Raw genomic sequence first — 17,140 nt, 5'->3', positions numbered from 1 at the left:
TGTTTCCTTTATATAATAAATTCTTAGTCTTGTCTTACAGCGACAGGCACAGACATAGAGGCTACAAGGGTCCAAATTGAATTAAATCCCAGATGCAGTTTATCATGCAACCAAAATCCCAGTAATAACTAGAAAAAATATGATTTTGTGTATTACACATAATATTTTAACCATAAACAAGACTAAAATACTCTTATTTTGAAATGTCCACTCCTTGTGACACTTGTGATAAACTATCCATAGCCTACTTACCACCATGGGTTCGTTCGGTTAGCAGTCACTGTCGATCTGACCAGTGGCTGCACTGACAGCTAGGCAGGCTAAGTTCTACCTCTCCCAATAAAAAAAAACTAAAAAAAATGTTTTTTTTGGATAAGCCTAATAGTGCATATTTATCTAGGTTATCTAATGTTCGAGCGAGCGGCCATGCTAAGTGGCTAACGTTAGGCTACTTACATGTTTGAAATGATAAGCCATGATTGAGGTTGATGCAGAGTTTGCATGTCACTTTCTTGGGGTCATACTTTACCCTCTCGAAACGATCCCATACTTTGGATTTCCAGCCCGACATAATTAATTACCGTATGGACCAGTCTGGTAAATGATCATGTCTGTCCGTCACTGACTGCGTGACTTCGCCACTTACTGTGGATTATTTTTTTATTCTGCGACCAACCGACCATTCAAAACTTGGACGACCAAGTCTCTTCTCATCAACTAATATTTGGTCAACTATTAGGGGGCAGGCCTAATTTGAAGTCAATCAAAAATTCAACCTTGAAAAAAAGATTGCTAAAGTCTCCAGACACAGACTTCAGATGAACATCTCTGGTTTTAAGTATAAATTGATTAAATTATTAAATTAAATGTTGTCACCTATTTCTTTAACCCATACGAAAAATAACCATAGTTTAACTATAGTACTGTAGTGACCATGACCATATAACCATGTTTATTTTATTTATTTTCAATAAATAACTTCATTGTAGTTAGCTACCTTTTATCAGAAGCTTGTAGTGTAGCTATTAGCTAACTAATTTTCTAAAAGAATTGCTTGACTGTAGCTAAACTAATCTAAGGTACGAGTTGCTGGTAGCTTGGGAAAGACAAATTTAAAGTAGCTTCCCAACACTGCTCCAACTATCGGTGTTCATTTCTGATGATAATCGATAGTTCCAAAAGTATGTAGTTATAGGCACCAATTAATCTGCAAAAACGATATATTGGTCGACTTCTAATCAAGAGGTCAGACAAAGAGTTGGGCATCCAGGAGTCCTTCGCTGACAAATTAGCGTTTACCCTACAATTGCAACGTGGTCACCTCTTAAAGTGGTTTGAGCGATCATATAACAAAATGATTTGGCAGCTGCATTAAGTGTCCAGTTGTGATGGGATCGCCAGAGATGGATTTGAATACCAGGTGTAAATGGGGCCAGAGGACGTCAAGGAGACAGTGAGAGACACACACTTTGAAAGACAGAGAAAAGAGAGAGAATTACTAGAAGAATGCCACTTGCCCACCACTGACCCAACAGCTCTTTAATGTGACTATCATGGGTAAAGAGAAGGAGACAGTTTTGGAGGTGTTCAATAAGGTATTTCTGTCCGTTTTTTGGCAGTAAGTGACGATTGATTAAAACTGGAGTCAAGAACAAAGAGCAGGAGACATCATTATACTGTCACACTCCAAAAAGCACAATAAAATATCGTAAAAGTAATTTATATGACTTCTATAGTACTGTATGTCCAAGTCTTCTAAAGTCATTTGGTAGCTTTGTGTGAGGAACAGAAACAAGGAGGGAAGAGAGTGATTTATGGTAAATGTTTGCAGAAGTTTCCATGTGATTGAAGACTAGTACTCGAAAAAAAGTTTAAACTAGTGCGAGTCCTCTGAGAATCTTTCAGAAATCCTGAAGCTACAAGTAGTAAATTTAACAGTCCTATCAAGCGCAGCATGAGTGATCCACTGCCAGTGATCAGTGCCCATTGGCCAATCTGGTGAACTTTCATGATTCATACAACGTTAGTTACAGCAATCTCTTGTGAGAAGCTACAAGAGTTTTGAAAGATGCAGAGATCATCTGTGGGAGAATATGGCCAAGAAATATTATATAATCACTGTTCAAAATCAATCCTCAGTATCAGTTCACAGTACACTCAGGAAATAACATCTCCGTATGAAGGCTGAATCAATTAGTCAACGTTATCAACAACGTACACAAGAAAAAACTGTCGACAAATCTGTGATTGCTTGCGACGTTGTGAATCATAATATGTGTGTCACTTTCACTGTGTGAATCTCATCATGAAGAACATTTAAAACATCCTTTATTAAAGTTAAAATAATAAGGGTTGCGTGGAGTGACCGGGAAGAGATTGAACCTTCTCCCGGCTGATGCACACTCTGATGCTCGTCACTCACGTGCGTTTGCTGCAGCTAGATTATAACATGATTGCTTGCGATGTAGTGAATCATAACATGTGTGTCACTTTCACTGTGTGAATCTCATCATGAAGAAAATTGCCGATTGACATTGTTTTTTGTGAGTTAAAGATGGTCTAATTGACCTTTATAGGCTTGTTTTCCAAAACAATACCTACAACTCCTTTGAAACAATGTGCATTTACGTCAGTAGCTATACTGCAGAGGATAAAGTTGTTATCGGAGAATGTTGAATACAATATTTAATCAGGGCTCATCATTAACGCTTGTCCAGCACTAAATGACCCTGTGGCATAGTTCTGCAACCTAATAGCAGATCTTAATTACATGTTGTTCATAATAATGAAGCTAAATTATTCAACTAAGGACGTGTCCATTGTGTCCAACCTCCCTATTCTGTTGAATGTTTCAATGCTGTCCATTATGAAGCGCTTTCATGATCTAAAACTGCATTAATATTCTAATCAGCATCAAAGAAAAGCATAAAGTGTATTTAAGAGAATTATGCACAAAGTACAAAACAGTTGAAATCTCTGCATTGTACATATATATATATATACATGAATAAATGAGTGGATCTTTAATTGCAGAATTTAATGCATAACACTCATATTAACGATGAATAAATACCTAAATAATTATGACTAATGTAACAGAAAATCAATAAATCCGAACTCAAACTTCTGTTCTGGTGAACCATCTATCTCTTTCTGCATGCTTAAGTATTCGCTTTGCCCTCTGGGAAGAGACTCACTTAATTGAAATAGGCTCATTAGCATAACGAGTCAGAACTGGAGAAGCCACATTAATGACTCGCCACATGTCACTTGGGTGCAATTTGGTTTAAGGAATTCTCAGAATCTCTCATTGCACATGTAAAACAACCTCCTCAGTTTATTGTGTAATTTATGAGTGTGATTGAAGCGTCTTTATCCAGTAAAGTAATATACAGTCTTCAGACAGGTTGGTGTCACAGATTGAATTTATTTTGAACGAATCTTTTAAGCAGGTCTGTCAATTTAACGAGTTAAAAAATGGCACGTTTAATTGTGCCCTCGACCTGTACACAAATTTCGTAATATTTCATGACTAGAGGCGCTGAAAACAAGTAAGGCTCCAAAAGCATCCGTCTGACGCTCAAAATCAATAATTTAACACAGAGCAAAGGGATGTGTGCCAATAGTTACAAACCGAGTGAGAATAAATCGTGCCCGCCTATAGCGTTGTTTATTTGCATGTGTTATCTGCGTATTTTCGCATCCGCTTCAGGAAATTATGCAAATCAGGTGACGCCGTCGAAAAAATAATAATTAAGCTAATCGCAATTTGCATGAGGCAATTCCCCAGCTTGAAGGCTGGTTTACTAGTTTAAATTCGATTTCGAATGCCAGATTTTCACTGTGGACTTCTGGGCCCCACTATATCTTTTAAATGTCCCAGGGATTGTCACGACATTATAAGCAATGTTAATTCAAGGGCTGTGTTTTCTTCATCACAACCGCATGGCTGATTTTCCCCACTCAGGTATCTGCATCTCCAGTCCTCGGAAGCACCTGTGACTCAAACGTGTCCGGAACACAAATAAACATTTTTTTTAATCCCCTTTTCTCCCAATTTGGAATGCCCAATTCCCACTACTTAGAAGGTCCTCATGGTGGCACAGTTACCTCAATCCGGATGGTGGAGGACGAGTCTCATTTGCCTCCGCTTTTGGGACCGTCAATCCGCGCATCTTATCACGTGACTCATTGTGCATGACACCGCGGAGACTCACAGCATGTGGAGGCTCATGCTACTCTCCATGATCCACACACAACTCACCACACGCCCCATTGAGAGAACCACTAATCACCACCACGAGGAGGTTACCCCATGTGACTCTACCCTCCCTAGCAACCGGGCCAATTTGGTTGCTTAGGAGACCTGGCTGGAGTCACTCAGCACGCCCTGGATTCAAACTTGTGACTCTAGGGGTGGTAGTCAGTGTCAATACTCGCTGAGATACCCAGAGCCTTTGGATGTGTTTCTAATCGCACAGTGACACGGTTTGATGCGAGTGACATCAGAGTGTATGACTCAACCAGACCACCTTCGCTGAAGTAAAGTCCATTTTTATTGTTTAGTTTTTTCAGCTAAGGACATTTTCTCCTATCTATATCCACTTGTGACCCTTTCTGCACTCTTAACTGTTCAGTAAAACTTTTTACAGTATATTTATTCAGCCCTTTTCCTCATGGGGAAATACACACACTCACACACACACACACACACACACACTCACACACACACCGAAACAATGGGGAAAACCTCTCTGTGGGTGTTTTAACAGACACTACTCTGCTTTTGCCAGAAGGCTAGAATTCAATAATGAGACACAGAAACATCACACACACACATTCAGTAATGGTTCTGTCCACTTTTCTATCAACAGACTGAATTAAACAAGCTAGATTGAATTTTATACGAAAGGTAAACATAGAAAAATAGTCAACAGTGCACAAAAATATCTTAATAGACCACAATGACCGTGTTTACACAACGCTATATTTGGACTGAGTTTCTTTGATGCATTATAACAAATCTTCTCCTGTCTGAATTCTAAATGATGTATAAATGGATGAATATAATATAATATATCGATGACAATAAATCGAATGTTTCAGTAATGGATCAACACGGCGTTTCCTCAAGCTGACTGGTAATGTTCAATTGAGTGGCCATTGATGGAGATGCTGACTTATAAGTGTGTATCTGTACACTGGAGATGTGGACGTCATTTACTCTGAACGTGCAACGATTTAAGAGGCTAGACACACTGCTTTTCTGTAAATAAAGCATGCGGGAACGTGCTTGAGTGAGTGTGTAAGCACCGTTTAGAAACTGACCCTTAATCAGAAGCAGGCGTACTAAGCATTACGCAAACAGTGGTGCATTGCACAAGACCAATGTTGACATAACATGACTGTAGTGAGCAATCTTATTGATTAAATCAGGTCCGTTTCTATTTATTGGTGGTATAATCAGCCACTTAGGGCTCCTATTTATTTTTGAATATACTAAAAGCTGCGAGTAAGACACAGGCATCCGTTATGGGTCAGTTATACATGTATAGGGGGCCCCCTTGTGGACTGAGAGAGAAGGGAAAATTTAACAGTTTCCATCTGCTCAGAAATGGCCATGAATTTAAATTATGATCCAAAGGGATCATTTCAGTACTTCCAGCATTTATGGATTAATTGCTCTGGGTTGGGGTGTTTTAGGGTCATTTAAGAGTGGGGGTGTCCCAGAATACACTAAACAACACTCAGTTATTAAAGGAATATTCTGGGATCAGTACAAGTTCAGATGATCTGACCCATAGAAATGACGTTCATTGGTGTAATTTAATAGTCACACACACACACACACACACACACACACACACACACACACACACACACACACATACATATATATATATATATATATAACCTGAGAAAAACTAGTTCTATAGATGTTACATGAAGAACTTTTAATGCAGGTTGCCCTAAATAAAAAAATAAAAATAAAAAAAATTTAAAAAAACATTTTTACACGGTGTACAATATGATATTAATACCTTTTAATGCCATTTTGAACAGGCTCTGCTGACTTTTTAAGCAACTACCTGAAAGTTATGTATCATTTCGTTTTATGAGTGACTGTCAATGACCACCTCAGAATCAAGTCAAACACTATCAAGCAATATCTGTTCAATGTTGTTGGATTTGGGAACATCTTCAATAATTCAAAACAATATTTTTCCTCACAGAAATAAACAGTTTGAGCGGGTCCAATGAACAGAAAGTAAACACTGTTTCACTGATCAATAAACAAACACGATAGTCCAAAAACATGAACTCACGCTCAAATAATCCATAACTTACCCGAGCAGCGATCTGTGTGAGCCGTATCTCCCAAACTGTTCATCCTAATCAATACCTCCAAGAGCTCGTGCAGAGCGCGTAATCCCGAAGGAAAGACCCGGTTCCGTCATCAGTAATGTTCGATACTTCGGTTGTGTTTCGTCCCTCATGTGCCGTTTCCTGCAGCAGACTCCGAGTGCGCGTGAGGGATCACAGCTGTCAGCGAGAGCCCGGTGTGACGTCACCGCGGGGTCCGATCAGCGCCCGCGGGCGGCATGTTTACTGCGCGCGAGAGATCAATATCTGTTAAAATGTAATTAAGCCTTTATCAGTGACACAGACTGTTCTCAAGAAGAAAAAACATAAGATAAACATTGCGAACATACTCAAAGTGACCTAATGCTTGCTTTATTCTGTTTTTTATTGGAATGCTGTCTGAACTCTATCTATCTATCTATCTATCTATCTATCTATCTATCTATCTATCTATCTATCTATCTATCTATCTATCTATCTATCTATCTGTCTGTCTGTCTGTCTGTCTGTCTGTCTGTCTGTCTGTCTGTCTCTCTATCTGTCTGTCTGTCTGTCTCTCTATCTATCTGTCTGTCTGTCTATCTATCTGTCTATCTACCTATCTATCTATCTATCTATCTATCTATCTATCTATCTATCTATCTATCTATCTATCTATCTGTCTGTCTGTCTGTCTGTCTGTCTGTCTGTCTGTCTCTCTATCTGTCTGTCTGTCTGTCTGTCTGTCTATCTATCTGTCTGTCTGTCTGTCTGTCTGTCTGTCTGTCTGTCTATCTATCTATCTGTCTGTCTGTCTGTCTATCTGCCTGTCTGTCTGTCTGCCTATCTATCTATCTGTCTGACTGTCTATCTGTCTGTCTATCTACCTGTCTGTCTGTATGTCTGTCTGTCTGTCTATCTATCTATCTGTATGACTGTCTATCTATCTATCTATCTATCTATCTATCTATCTATCTATCTATCTATCTATCTATCTATCTATCTACCTGTCTCTCTCTCTGTCTCTCTCTCTGTCTATTTGTCTGTCTGTCTCTCTATCTATCTGTCTGTCTATCTGTCTGTCTGTCTATCTGTCTACCTGTCTGTCATCTATCTATCTATCTATCTATCTATCTATCTATCTATCTATCTATCTATCTATCTATCTATCTATCTATCTATCTATCTATCTATCTATCTGTCTGTCTGTCTGTCTGTCTATCTGTCTGTCTAGCTATCTACCTGTCTGTCTGTCTATATACCTGTCTATCTATCTATCTATCTATCTATCTATCTATCTATCTATCTATCTATCTATCTATCTATCTATCTATCTATCTATCTATCTACCTGTCTGACTGTCTATATGTCTGTCTGTCTTTCTACCTGTCTGTCTACCTACCTGTCTGTCTATCTATCTACCTGTCTCTCTACCTATCTACCTGTCTGTCTGTCTACCTACCTGTCTGTCTATCTATCTACCTGTCTCTCTCTCTGTCTATCTGACAGTCTACCTACCTGTCTGTCTATCTGTCTATCTATCTGTCTGTCTGTCTATCTATCTACCTGTCTGTCTGTCTATCTATCTGTCTATCTATCTACCTGTCTCTCTCTCTGTCTATCTGTCTGTCTACCTACCTGTCTGTCTATCTATCTGTCTGTCTGTCTACCTACCTGTCTGTCTGTCTGTCTGTTTATCTATCTATCTACTTGTCTGACTGTATATCTATCTGTCTGTCTACCTACCTGTCTGTCTGTCTATCTATCTACCTGTCTGTCTGTCTATCTATCCGTCTATCTATCTATCTATCTACCTGTCTCTCTCTCTCTGTCTATCTGTCTGACTGTCTATCTATCTGTCTGTCTATCTATCTACCTGTCTCTCTCTCTGTCTATCTACCTGTCTGTCTATCTGTCAGTCTATCTATCTGTCTATCTGTCGGTCTATCTATCTATCTATCCATCTATCTACCTGTCTGTCTCTCTACCTGTCTGTCTATCTGTCTATCTATCTGTCTGTCGGTCGGTCTATCTATCTATCCATCTATCTACCTGTCTATTTATGTATTATTTATACTTTCAAATATATTATTATTATTTTTACTTAATTTAGAAAATAACTAGTGAAGGCAAAACATTAATAAAAACTGAAAAACTTAAATAAAAAAGAAGTAATTAATAAAAAATATTTCTTACAAATAAATAATGACCAGTTTCTGTGTATTTTGCAGTTTTTCTGTCACTTTGGTTCATTTCTCAGATCACAATTTAAATTCTCAAAACTACTTGTTCAACCTCCACATCATCTAATCACTTTCTCATTCTGTTGAACAAATGTACAACGCTTTGGTACATTCATGATTATGTACAATTGTCGGCTGTTTCCTACATTATCAGTTGCTTATGTTGATCAAAATATATTATACTGCTTCTCTGTTGAATAGTCTCACCCCTCAAAACATCATCGCATAAGTCATTAAATGCAAATTGGTTGAACCAGTTGTCATAATCTGTCACGCATATTTTCAATACATTTCACTAATAAAGGGGAATGTGTGAAGCGTTAGATCAACCAGTTCTGAGGTGCATCTCATGAATGCATCGCATTTTTCTTTTCTGAATCGCAATGACATTGTAATGTAATTTGTTGACAGACCAACAGTAAAAGTGTAAATGTGAATCCTGTCCAATCTCTTGCATCAATGTCACACATGTGTAACTTTGTACTGTTGAAATTGATATTTAGCCGTAGTTTACACAGTTATATTGACAACTGAGTACACTGACATCTTGTTAGTGAACAAGGACACGAGGTCATTCTGATGGCACTGATATGTTCATTGACATAAATATTGACTTTTGAGAGATGAACTAAGGATTTTGGGCAAGTTACAGGCTTTTGCAAGTAATCCATTGTGTGGTGCTGTTTGTACGAATTGTTTTGAGAAATGCACTTTCTGTTGCTAAGGAAAATTTGGAGAACAAATATATGGGGGGATAATTTTGGCCCATTTATTTTTATTGAGGCCCACCTAAAAGTTTCCTCGCTACACCCTTGGTTGGGGTCATATTTCAACCCAAAATGAAAAGTGAAAAGTAGGAAATTAAATTGATAATAATCATTAAGATAACAAAACCCAGATTTAGTAAAATTAAAATATTGAGATTTTTGATATAAAAAAATGTGATTATAAAAATGTATATAATTAAAATTGTCAAGTCACCTGATTATACATCATAGTATTTGTCTTTCATTTGTGCACCTTTAAAAAAATATATAAATAAATAACGTGTTTAGACAGGATTATTGTAGTACAGTATTGAGAGCTTTTCACAACATCTGAGCAATCAAACGTTTCCTCTGGACATGCAAACAGAATTTGTGCACACTGTGAACTGTGTATATATTACATACTGCAGTGACTGTGTCTCTATGTGTGTGCGCAGTGATGGATTTTGTACTGATATGATATAAATCCCAGCACACGTAGAGAATATTGCAGATTCACAATACAGATCTCGAATTAACCCTCTATGGTTCACGGTCAGAGCGACCTCAGGAGTCCATCTCACTGCAACATACAGCAGATACAATCGCACTAGATTACGAGAGGTCAGTTTTTTCTGCTGATTTAGTAAATGTCACGATTAGCTGCCATTCCAGAGAAAAATGTGCATGTTTGCGTGCTGAGTCAGGAATACCACATACAAAATAAAATAAGGAAATTGCTGAACATATGGAAAAGGATAATAAGAGCTCTCATCTCGAAGGCTTGTGATAAAGCGAGTCATTGTAGTTTGTGGTTTTATTGTTTCATTTGTCTTCATTTAAACAGCACAGTCAAATCGGTTCTCTATCAAACACATTCAAAACACCAGTAATATAACATCCTCAAGTCTTGGTGGGTGTGTGTGTGTGTGTGTGTGTGTGTGTGTGTGTGTGTGTGTGTGTGTGTGTGTGTGTGTGTGTGCGTGCGTGCGTGCGTGCGTGCGTGCTGACTAAAAATGGGAATAGAAATGTAAAATCAGCCTGATCTCATGAACATTACGTGACCATGGCAACCTTTTTGCAAACCACAATTACATGCCATTTTATGCGTTTTGCTACAGTTTCCCTGTCAAATGTATAGCAGGAGGCGCCAAAAGTGAGTGAAACGGTGTCGTAATCAAACAAAGTTTTTTTTAAAGAATATTAGAGGAGGTCTGGGTTGCTCAGTGAGTATAGATGCTGATTACCACACCTGGAGTCGTGAGTTTGAATCCAGGGCGTGCTGAGTGACTCCAGCCAGGTCTCCTAAGCAACCAAATTGGCCCGGTTGCTAGGGAGGGTAGAGTCACATGTGGTAACCTCCTCATGGTCGCTATAATGTAGCTCTCACTCTCGGAGGGGCACGTGGTGAGATGTGAGTGGATGCCGTGGAGAATAGCGTGTAGACTCTACAGCGCTACGACTCAACAAGCCACGTGATAAGATGCGCAGATTGATGGTTTTAGACATGGAGGCAACTGAGATTCGTCCTCTCCCACCCGGATTGAGGTGAGTCACTACGCCACCACGAGGACTTAGAGCGCATTGGGAATTGGGCATAAAAAGGGGCCATAATGCCCATGTTTCGAAAACAGGTTGGGCACTCAACCTTGTGCTAGAAGGAACTGCAAGCAGACAAGCGATGTACACTGAAGCCTTAAGCCATTAGTAGGCTGTTAGCTGAACATATGTTTCATGTCACACTGCGGCTGTGGCTCAGGTGGTAGAGCAAGTCAACCACTAATTGCAGGGTTGGCGGTTCGATTCCTGGCCCACACGACTCCACATGCCGAAGTGTCCTTGGGCAAGACACGGAACCCCATGTTGCTCCCAATGGCAGGCTAGCGCCTTGCATGGCAGCTCTGCCACCATTGGTGTGTGAGTGTGTGTGTGAATGGGTGAATGAGTCACAGTGTAAAGTGCTTTGGTAACCTCTATGGTTATATATAAGTACAGACCATTTACAGCTGTTACTATATAGAGTATGTACTTATGTATTTTAGACTTGATACAATTTATTTCAGAATATATCTGGTATAAAAACCTTCCTAAAAGTCTTAAGGCATCAAATGTGTCTGTATGGGCTCACGTCTAAAAGAGTAAACTTTGAAAGTGAGTGCTCGACCATGCGCAAGACGGAAACTAAGTTTACGCAAGCATTTACCCTTCAGCCATGGAGAAAACTCCAAACATACATTATATTCGTGTAAATAAGACCCAAGAGTGTGCAGATACAGCACATCCCTTTTGATTATAATATACAGTATAGATTTTAGAAATTACGTTTAATCTTGAAAGATCGCCACCTATATATCAATGGTGGTACTGTTATTTTACAGTAGATATACAGTAACGATTCATTTTGAGTGAAAAAAGAAAGATAATTAGAATACTTTCAAAATGTATCTGTTTGATACAATTGATGCAATCTGTTTTTTTTATATATATATATTTTTTTTTCTTAATTTTAGAACGTTTTTTAGGTCTTTTGACTTGTAAGCAGCCATCAGCATAATTTATGATAATACCCCTTTAAGTACTAACGTGCTTGTGTAACTGAGTGTTATGAGGTAATCATTAAAATCAACACTTGAAAACTGCAAGCTCTTATAAATGGCATACAATTATTCCATAGCAGTAATGACACGCTGGGCTGTAATTAAAGCTCTTGCTGTGAGAAAGATCTGGAAAACTGCACCCCTCTGGAAATGCAAACAGATAATGAACATGTTTCTTATTGATCATTGTAGGCTGTGTAGTTTAATAGCCTACACTTTACCGTAGGAAATAAATCATGATGAGTGGATGTGTGGGAATGTGTATGTTTATTTTGATATATGTGGGCCACAGACCTCTTCAACATTAGCTTTTTTTCACACAGCACGTTTTTGCACATAAATGCTGTGTGTGTGTGTGTGTGTGTGTGTGTGTGTGTGTGTACAGAAATCCACTATAAGTGCAAGCAGCGATTGAGCATGAACTACAAACGCTGTCCTCTACCAAATGCTCTCAAGACTGTTTGGAAACACTGATAAATTCAGACTTGCATCGAATTCAGCATATGAATCATCACACATATTTTGAATAAAGACTCAAAAATTGCCAAAAATCCCTCGATTCAAACTCTCTCCCACTTGGATGTCGCCGGGTGGTCATGAAAGTGACTTATCAGCCTCCTACGCCTGGCAGGACAACAATCCGATTCTCCAGTGTGTGCAGGCCGTTACCGTGGAGATTTATCGCCGTAGCAATGCAGGACTGGCAGCGGGAGAGAGTTCGTAATAGCTTGTAGAAGATGGAGAGACCGATAACTGACTTGATGTAACAGAATGTTAGCATTGTGCATGATGTCACTCTGCCCCAACACTTCAGGACTACACGTTCATCACTCTCTCTTTCTCATTACAACACTGTCATCCACTTCCACTTTTCATAGACTCAAGCTCATTAAGAGATTTTTACAGTGATGTCAAGAAAATGACGATTACCCTCTTGAGCAGCCATGAACTTTAGCCTGGCGCTCAGCGAGTCGATTTCTGAAGTTTGAAATGTTTATAATCAATAATAGAAAGAGCAGTGAGGTCTAGTGTCATTTCTGTCAGAGTGCCTGATTGAGACTCGATGTGGTGGGAGAGGAAGTCATTACTAACATGTTTTTGTCCTGTCGCAGCTGACATTTGTCACAGAAGTCTCTGCCAAACCTGGAGAAAACTTCTGTGTCACCAAGGCCACACACAGAGACGCACACTTCTAACTGATCTTTTGGAATAAATGGCCGAATTCAAGGGATGATAATGAAACTTCATTAGAGGAAAAACTGAATCATCCTGGAGCTATTTTAGAGTTTTAGAGTGGCAGGATGTCCTTTCAACATTATTAGCACTGCTGGGCTTCTTACATCCATGTGGTCCTCCTCATCTATGCATAATTAAGGTTGTCCAACATATTGCCTATTTACAGTATATTTGCGCTGATTTGGCTGGAGAGTAGGTAAGTTAATTTCTGTGAATTACATGAGCCATTTCAATGAATCAATTCAAAACTGTAATGTAACTGTAGGGCTAAGGGGGGTTGGGTTGGTTATGGCAATGTCCTGACAATGCTGCACACCCACCCCTTCTGTTTCTATTGTGCTCATTTTGTTCAGCTCTCAGCATGACGTGTTGCTCTGCACTGAAATAATGTGTGTGTGTGAAGGTCAGCTTCTCTAATACTATATTAATTAAATAATACACAATCCTCAAATTTTTCATATTGTGTGCACACCACACAAAACATGGTTACATTTGACCAGGCTTGCTTTTTATTTATCAGTTACTGTGAAATTTACTTGTATCATGGTGCATATATACCACACCCCTAACTATAGAGCTAACTCTAGTCTTAAATGAGATGTGTGTGAATTTCCCCCTCTAATATGCAGAAACAAGAAAGCCATTCATAGGTTGGTTTCTCAGAAAAGCGTAAACAATGATAATATAGGGGGGCCTGGGTAGCTCAGCAAGTATTGATGCTGACTATCACCCCTGGAGTTGCGAGTTCGAATCCAGGGAGTGCTGATTTACTCCAGTCAGGTCTCCTAAGCAACCAAATTGGCCTGGTTGCTAGGTAGGGTAGAGTCACATGGGGTAACCTCCTCGCTCTTGGTGGGCGTGTGGTGAGTTGTGTGTGGATGCCGCGGAGAATAGCATGAAGCCTCCACACGCGCTACGTCTCCGCGGTAACGTGCTCAACAAGTCCGCGGATTGATGGTCTCAGACACGGAGTCACTATGCTACCACGAGGACTTAGAGCACATTGGGGATTGGGCATGCCAAATTGGGGAGAAAGTGGGACAAAACAAAACAAAACAATAATTCGTTGTACAAGATTGTGAAATCGTAAGATATTGTACGACTTGGCTGGAAATTAAGGGTACAACTTTAAGAAAGGAAACATCAGTGAACAAATTTGGTTACTCATTCCATATTTATTTATGCAAAATAAACGACTGATGCAAGTCAATAACATGTAATAGGTTTCCCTCATCTTGTTATAAACCCTGATGTTGCCTGGTACCCCAAACCTAAACCTAACCATCAGTGGAGTAAAAATGTATGCAACTTCAGAATCCTTGATTATGCGAACGCAATTAATTGCTGGTTTTAACACAGGATCTGAATCAGGGTGTCCCACACTAATGATGCAACACGTTGGGACGTCCTGTTGCACCACAAGGGAAAGGCACTTGTCAGTTAGTCGGCATAACGTGACCGATCCTTGGGTACTGGAACTCTCAGTCTGCATCAAAGGGCCATATATTAAAACTACTTGCCACCCAAGTGTTCCTGTGACCAGCATTGTAAATATTCCCATTCCTCTAGTTTCCAAAGAAACTTCCAGGAGTTCTTTACTTACATAACAGCTCTGAACTGTGGTGGTTCCTTCACACTAAAGGTCAGACAGAATTATTAAATTAATGGCCCACGGGCCTCTTAAGCTTCTAAAAAATTCATCTGCTTTATTACTGTAAGGTTCAACGTGTAGTTTCTTTTGGTAACCGCATGCGTGATAAAGTCAGTGAACCATTGACTACTGAAGACTATTTCAAGCAGAACTTGTAAGTCATCATTTACCCAACAATAAGAGCTGCTAATCAGCAAGATTAAAGTCATGTTTCTGAGACATGTAAAGCAAGATTACTAACTGCATTTAAACACAATACATGCGGCTGCCTCATTCGATTGGAAAAGGATCCTATTCCACACAACTATGAAACGCTGTCAGAAATAGCAGTGAAGAACATGTTCATTTTGTTGTTGTTGATGTTGCAAGAAATGGGTAAAAGTAAATCATTGAGATGGATGAACCTCTTTGTATCCAGCCCAATGGCTTTGTATTTTTTTGTTTTTTAGAAACTCACAAGACAGATATGTCAAACAAATTCTCTAGAGATTGAAGAAAACTGCTCGTTTGTGTGCCGCCACCTACCGTTTGAATAATAGCATCGAGGATTTGTGGCATTAATAATCAATCTCCAACCACATGTTGTTCGCAGAATATACGCCGTTCTATTAGATTGATTCTCTAAAAGTTTAAACTGCATGTACTGTATGTTACATTATTCCACTACACATTTGTAGTGACATTAATATTACATTAGTACATTCAGATTGTGACATTTGTATAAACAAGTGGCCTTCTAGCCTGTGAGTGGGTAATTACACTCCTGATTTACATACACTTATGATGATTTAGAGAATATGATTTCATATAGATGACATGTGTTTGCATTTAAACATGGAGAGCAGCAACACGAGAGTGCATTAATCATGATTATTACCCAGCTGTCTTCAGGGCCCCTGCTCTTATGAAGACACAATTATATGGCATTAAGTCTTGCTCAGCTTTCAGAGTATTTTTGCAGATAGTTCGCAACTTTTCACATGACCTGTGTGGGTATATGTGATGGTCACAACCAGACTTTTTGACTTTCAGCATGCATTTGGAATGATATATGAAAAAAAGGAATGATATATTAAGGGTTGTTTAATGTATCTTGAATTACGTTTATATTTCTACCCACTGGTAAATACACTAAAGCTTTTTTTTTTTTTTGCCGATTTATAACATTTACACATTTCAATTTCATGAAATTCCATTAAATTGAATTGTGTAATTTTTTTTTTAATTACAATTTTATGAACTTATTTTGTTAAAGATTTCTCTGTTTAATTTGATGGAATTTTGAAATTGAATGGCATAAATTTAAAATGTATAAAAACAATTTTTAAACATAAACCTCTTTCATTTTTGTTGAATTTATGCATAAAACTATTTTCAATGAGGTAGGAAAAATCATCTTAATTTTAGATATATTCTACTAAAACCAAAAGTCTTAGTATCTCATATAGTTTTGCTTTTCAAATAAATTCAGCTAAGCTAAAAGCACAAGTCAGTGTTATACAAGAATCGTTTAACTGTGTACAACTCTATAATGTTAAAGTCAGACCTATCTGTCCTTCGAGACGCTCTCTCGCTCTTTTCTAGCAAGTCCTGTTTGTGAGAGTAAAAATCTAAATGCAGAACATTTAACAAAAAAAGCACAAAAGGCTCAAATCACCAGTGATAGCTGGTGGCAACTATGACCTTGTTGAAGACTATGAATCTCCAAACATACAAAAATAAAACTGTCTGGCTGTTTGACCGAAAAGACAGTTCTTATGCATCTGGAAACGATGACTAATCAAGTGTCTCCATGGTGACAGGAAGTAAGACAGAGGAATACACAGATGAACTCAAACACAGTCAAGCAGAGCTCAGTTTTACTTTTATACAGATATATCTCTCAGGTAATCTTTCAATCTTTTCCAAACGGTTGACTAAAAGCTCTTTAGGTAATGTAGCGCCCTCACCTGGCCAAAGAGAGAAAATGCATCTGTGTGCAAAGCTTCCTCAACTGTCACTGTATAATAAAAACACACAGAAAATGATGTAAATGTATCAATCTAATGGTGGGATGTTTTCCCTGCTGTGTTTTTGGATCATGGTAGCTGATACAAGCTGGTCCTTAACTGGTTGACCAGCTACCATGATCCAAAACACAGCTACCAGCTTAAACTGGATTTTCCAGCATTGGTTTTCACTCAGTAAATGTATAGACAGATATAATGTGCAGAGAAAGGACAGAGTATAGGAGATTACTGGTACTGGAACTTTGCAGGCTTCTTTCAGTGAAACGCTCGTTATGCCAATAGACCTTTTTCGCAACAGCGCCATCTTTGATTTTTG

General features: G+C 38.7%; 1 protein-coding gene across 3 annotated transcripts in view; it reads right to left on the bottom strand.

Moving 5' to 3' along the window:
• The window catches only part of LOC127651157 (glucagon receptor-like), a 42,425-nt gene extending 35,922 nt beyond the window's left edge, over positions 1 to 6,503 (bottom strand). For all 3 annotated transcript variants that reach the window (XM_052136862.1, XM_052136865.1, XM_052136864.1), the window contains exon 1: positions 6,349 to 6,503. The gene's annotated coding sequence lies outside the window, so the exon portion shown is untranslated. The remainder of the gene's footprint in view (positions 1 to 6,348) is intronic.
• Positions 6,504 to 17,140: the final 10,637 nt, after the last annotated feature.

This window comes from Xyrauchen texanus, chromosome 11, assembly GCF_025860055.1.
Source record: "Xyrauchen texanus isolate HMW12.3.18 chromosome 11, RBS_HiC_50CHRs, whole genome shotgun sequence".
NCBI classification, from domain to species: Eukaryota; Metazoa; Chordata; class Actinopteri; order Cypriniformes; family Catostomidae; genus Xyrauchen; species Xyrauchen texanus.
The sequence above is the reverse complement of the archived record's forward strand: the minus strand, read 5'-3'. Positions and strand labels throughout refer to the sequence as shown.